This window comes from Hylaeus anthracinus, unplaced genomic scaffold (assembly GCF_026225885.1).
Source record: "Hylaeus anthracinus isolate JK02 unplaced genomic scaffold, UHH_iyHylAnth1.0_haploid 11994, whole genome shotgun sequence".
NCBI lineage: Eukaryota > Metazoa > Arthropoda > Insecta > Hymenoptera > Colletidae > Hylaeus > Hylaeus anthracinus.
Window position 1 is genome coordinate 7,444,717 of NW_026534341.1, and position 6,000 is coordinate 7,450,716.

The 6,000-nt window shown below is 44.3% G+C and overlaps 1 protein-coding gene across 1 annotated transcript in view; it reads left to right on the top strand.

Moving 5' to 3' along the window:
• LOC128888929 (homeotic protein Sex combs reduced) overlaps positions 1 to 6,000 on the top strand; it is a 252,696-nt gene that overhangs the window by 23,547 nt on the left and 223,149 nt on the right. The window lies entirely within an intron of this gene.

Here is a 6,000-nt window from a genome sequence, read left to right on the forward strand (position 1 = left end):
TCACGGTGACGCGCATTGACTTTGCGCGCTTGTAGCACCGGTGCCAGACGCGCGACTGTCAGGTACTTCTTATTAAATGACGCAATTCTACGTCGTCGGCGTCGCCCATTTCTAATGCAAAGATGTAGTACCACGTCAACGACTGTCAACTTTTTCCAGCGAATAAACGAGACGCCACGTGAACGGACGGTAAGCTATTCTCAACCGAAGCTGCGCAATGAAAAACCTACGCGTCTCGGCGCCTCTCGATTTTTCTCATCGGAAATAATACTGTAAAATCACCCGAATGTGGGACATATTTCTATCCATTTTTTTTCCATATAGTTCACAATGTTTTTTCTAGCCTGACTAAATCCGGGTCTGGCTATTTTCAGACCCAGAGTCTCGACGCTTGGGGAAAAAAATTTCAAGCGAGTGAAACCTATTCTCGCGTGTCGTTGGGTTTCGCTTCGCTGCCTGTCTCTGGGAATAAAATGATCTACGTGTTTATCTTGACACGACGGAAGCTTGATTGCGCGGGGCAAGGGAGTGGATACTATTTTTGGATAAGCAAGAATTTCGAGTGGTCCGCGAGGAGATTCGAAATTTGCGCGCCCGAACGACTCTTGGCGTAGAATTTAAACCTTAAGACAGATTGAAAAAGGTGATTTATATTGACAATTTGGGACAATTAGTCAGAGTGAATTAGTAGCTTGCATGGAGTCAATTCAAGCTCGAGATATAATATTTATCGCTCAATTTCAATTTTAAAGAGCGTGGTCACCTAACTCCAGTTTACTCTATATTGGAGAACATGACCTTGAACAAATAATCGAACTCTCTCTAACCTCGGACAGCAGGAAAATCGTATTAACCCTTTTAGACCTGAATTGTATTTTTTTCTCGTTGTAATGTAATTTAATTTTTAGGGTTCACTTGGACTAAAATTAGTATGAAAAAAGAATTTTTTTTTTTTAATTCTAATACCGTAACTTTCGAGGAAAACTGGTCTTTTTTCATGCACACAAGTAAGGACATTCGCCCTAAACGATAGTGTCGGTAATTTTTAAACATTGTGTCCTGAATTGTGGACGCCAGGTCTGAAAGGGTTAATCTTCAAAAATTTAAAAAAAAAAAATGAAACAAATCGAACATCGATAGCGAGAAACAACGATACACACCTCGACTTTCACTGGGTCTGCATTCTTCCGTGCAGCCCGGTGCATCGACGTTGACAAGACAGGGACAGCGATTAATCATCAGGTCCAGGGCCTCGAAAGAAAGAAATTTCAGGCCAGGCCACGCATTCGAGTCACGGAATATCACGCCGGTACGCGGCTATCTTTATCACCGGCTGATAATGGATCATTATCCGCGGATGCTTTGTTCGTGGCTCGCGTCGAATACGGATCCGCGAGCGCATTCAGATTATTCAAAAGGCGGCACTCGGTTGCGCGCGAACACCGGCTCAGGGCTTTGTTGATGCGAATCCTTGGTCGTGGCATTCTTTCAACCGTGACCCGATGCGACGTCGACGAAACGCGCGTGCGCGAGGGGATAGCCATTAATCATCCGAGAGGATTTAGAAAAAGCATCGCTAGCGCGTTGTCCGTCTCGATGACATACCCTAGCGGCGCTGGGGTTTATACTAATAGTTTGATCCGTGTTCGGGATGAAGTGCGACTCCTTTTCCGATTGACACGCCGCTTTTTTTTTTTTTTTAATTTATGCCTTCTAGTGGATTGATAAACAATAAAAAGGTTCCTGCAGATACGCACCCAATTTAGTCGTCTTATTCCCATGTGAGAGCCATTTTCGTATTCCGGTACGCGACGTGCAGCTGTTTACCTTCACAGGAAGTCTGCCATGATGGTCATTCTAAACGTAATTCTGCTGGTACCCACCCTGGCACAGAATAGTCAATTTTTATGCTACTCTTCATAAAGAACGGCACAATTTGTCGGATCGTGTTCCACGGTACCACTCTATTGTGACTCGAGCACCTCTCTATTATTTGAGCCGTTCGTTGCACAAATGGATTAACTCCATAAAACAAAAAGTTGAGAAATAATGTACAAATAATAATAACAATAATAATAATAATAATAATAATAATAATAATAATAATAATAATAATAGTAATAATGTCGATGTAACAATGTTTGGTGTCAATCTTTATTATACAGGAAAGTTATTAAAAAGTTATGAGTGTAACAAGTGCTTCGATACTTAAATTTAAAAAGTGGAGTTAATCGATTGCAGTGAGCGGCTCATTTCTACCACGGACTATACCGCAGGATTGCTCGAATACTCGCGGGTGGAAGAGGCGAGTGTCCATCGCTAGGGTCGAGAGTCCAGATTGTCTCCGCGGCGCGCCATAGGTTGTATTGACGTCAGCGGGACACGGATAGCAATTAATCACCAGAAAGGATCCATGGAGAGGATACGGGAGGACGATCGGCCACGCTCGATCCCCCAGGCCCCATCCACGGAGCTCTGTTACGCGTGCCGGCCAAGTTCGCGCGTTCGACTGTCGTATAATAATGAGCCTGGCCAGAAAAAGAAATTCCGCTCGCCCGTTACAAAACGGCTAGGTGTGGCGGATAAACGAGACGCGACTCTGGCGAGCCGCGCAGTCAGACACCCAACTATTTATTAAAAAGTCAACCGGGGGACGTGCTACATCGGGAGGAAAGCGATAACGCGGTGCTCGAAGGTTCCAGTCGTTAAGCTTCGCTGGACATCTCGACCCTGTCGCGCTGAAAGCTCCGCGCAGGCTCAACGCGAGCTCGAAAACCCTTCTCGAGGCTTTTCGCTAATTTTTAGGGCGCTGGGAGTTCGTTGGCACGGTGTTATGCAATTTCTGTTGACTTTGTTGATTTCAGGACCGACTTTTGGATTTTTGGGATTTTCTGTGTTACACTCGGAGTGTTCGATTAAAAATGAATTAACGACAAGATAATTGGCTTTAAATTCCCGTACAAACGATCACGAAACCCTAGCGCCTACCATCTGTTCAATGGCGAACCCTTCTACGGTGCCTCGCGTTCACGATGTTTCGAATTGGCTGTTTTCTTACGTCGTGTTTGTGTTCTTCGTGCTTTCTCGTCCATCTGGAAAGTTTGTTTTTCGCACACGCGACTGTTGCAGTTCTTGTAGTCGTATCGCAGTCTCTGAACCATCCGCGCTCGACTCTCCCTCTTGCGTTGCTATTAATAGCGTATTCATTATTGCTGTAAATGAGCCGGCTCCTTTAATATCCGCATTGACATGGATCTACGATCACGCTGGAGGCATGACCCCGTCTCGTCTCGCACCTGCTTCAATCGGTGATCCGAAACGTTCGATAACTTACTCGATCCTCTTTTTACATGAAATAGCTGAGAAGGGAGTTATTATACGTGATGCACAGAGCGTGCTTCAAGTCGAGATAAGCGTTTAAGATAAAAATTGAAGACTCTACCGTCGAAGTAAACAACCTGTCTAGCATGACCAAATCTTTCTTTGGAATCGCGTAGACCGGTTTGCGCACCCTCTCGAGTAAACACATATTTCTCACATTAATTTGTTCGAAAGAGCTAGTCTCAGGTGTGACATAGATCTCTCACGAGCTGGTAAATGCCGAGCTGAAAGTAAAAGACCGAAGCGTTGTTTTTCTTGGCCGCGAGTTGATTAATTATCCGCTACATATTGAATAACCATGAACATCCGTCTTACATACAAGAAAATGTAATTCACCTGTACTTGAATCCACTCAGATAAACACTCTGCCCATTCCCAAGCACTGTTCCCAATGTTCTCGCTTTACTTCGGTATACTTCACTGTATTCGCTCTCGTCGCCAATGGAATTTCGTATAAGCAAAGTTCTTCTTCGCCGGCACTTTTAAATCGTCCAATTGTCGGTTCGCAATCGATGTTTTACCCACGAAGAACCAATGCATCATTCTCATTGTACCGCGCGATGCAACTAGACGGGATATAAATTATACCACGGCGACTTTGAAGCGCGTACTTCGATAAAGAAATCGCACGTGATAATGCTTCCTTTAACGGGCGATTCTATGCAGATGTATACGCACGATGAAAGGATTCATTTACGGATAATTGACTTCTTCGTTATGTAATTCTGGCTTTCTTCTCACAAAAGTGAGGCATTAAATCTCGGTTATCACGCAATTGGAATATTAAGGTCTCGCGACTGAATCAGGGTATTTATCCCTGGCTAGTTGCGGCGCTGGATAAGCAGAAGTAACAGGTTATTGGTATTTAAAGCTGGCCTCAAGGTTTCTCCGATGCACGAGCCATTCATTACCAGACAGTCGGAGCTTTTGCAACGGCGAAGGAGATAGGTGTAATAGGCGGGGTATCGTAATAACAGCGTTGCAAAATTATTTATGGCACGGGCGTGCTGAGCAAATAGGTAAAACAGCTGCCAAGTGACCAGTTCGCGATCCAGTAGCAACGGTCGATGCATTAACCGCGACTCGTTGAAATAATTAACGAACTCGCGAAGCGTTACACGCCGGGCCCCCGTTATTGTGCGCCGCTTCGCCTTTGATCGTCCCCTTTTGTTCCCCCTCGTTTCGATACGTGCTTACGCGGTGTATCGCGATGCCTTTAACCGTATTCGACTGTACACAGGCTTGTTGATTTTTTGTCCGTCTCTCGATTAGCGTTGCAACACGCGTTCAATCAATTCGGTAACACCGGTCTGACATGTTACTTTTTTACAATACCTTTACTTCTTCAAAGATATATTACACGTACTGTAACGTACACATAATTACACGTAGGAGGAGGCTGCGTCTAGTTTCTTACGACAGAATTGTACGACCAGATGGACGTTTAATATTTATGCCCGCGATTTACATTTTAATGCGTTCGCCTAAAAGAGAATGACTCGGTCTGTTTATGGAATAATTGCAATTAACTCGAGATAGATTAACATTTCATTTGAATTAAAAATAGGAATATCATTTCGCGCGTCAGGTAGATTGAACCGTCAACCACTGATTGTAGGAATAGAGATTAACCCTTTGAGAGCCGAAGGAAATTTTCATACATATCCACGTAATGCCAGACAATTTTAAGCAAAGATGCATGATCATAAATAAAAAATGTATATTTCGGTATGTAACACATATTACGGCATTTGAAATAAAATCTAAGTGCACAAATAAATCGATGTGACTTTTTAATGAGTTCTGGCACTTACAGCTTCGAGCAGCGATATATCGCTCCTTGCTACTTAAAGGGTTAACGTGACCAATCTATAAGGCTAAGATTAGCACTGGTGTACCATTCAAAAAACAATAAAATTCAGAGCAAAGCTCACGGAGACTTCCCATGGCTTATATCGAGGGGTTGAATTCAACTTGACGCTAAAAGTCGCTCAAGGGATTAGATCCTATAAACTCGTTTAGCAACCCCACCGATGTATCTCCGTGTCCACGCGCGTAAACCGACGCGTTTACAAAGAGGCATACTGTAGAAGCCACAGGCGTAACGATTTATCGCGGGGTGAGTTATATAACTCGGGTTGACGACTATTTGAACGATAATTGTAGTGTTATACACCCTGGTGCAGACGTGGTCGTGTTGAATGGCAGCGCGGCCTGTAATACGACTATCATTACTACTCTACGCGCGACTCTAACCATAAATCGTTGAGTTTATGGCCCCTATTAGTGCAGCGTAAAAGTAGGAGTCGTGCTGGGCGTGAGTCTCGGCAGGGTAAACAGCCTTGAGCAGCCAGTTGCGTGCGATACGACTGTTGCCGTCAGTGGTCATCATAGTCACCGGTACCCCCAAGAATCGAGCTCAGTCGATAGGGCACTCTGGCCTTTCATTAACCCTTTGTACTCGAGACTCTCGAGAGGTGATTCTCAGTTACCGCTAGGTTTGAAGCAGAAAATCAGCCAGCAATAATGTTTCTTTAAGGGTGTGCAGAAGCCAGAGCCAAACTCCGAATTAACTTCAGCTACAGCAGCGAAAAAAGTAGGAATCTGTGGGACAAGGAC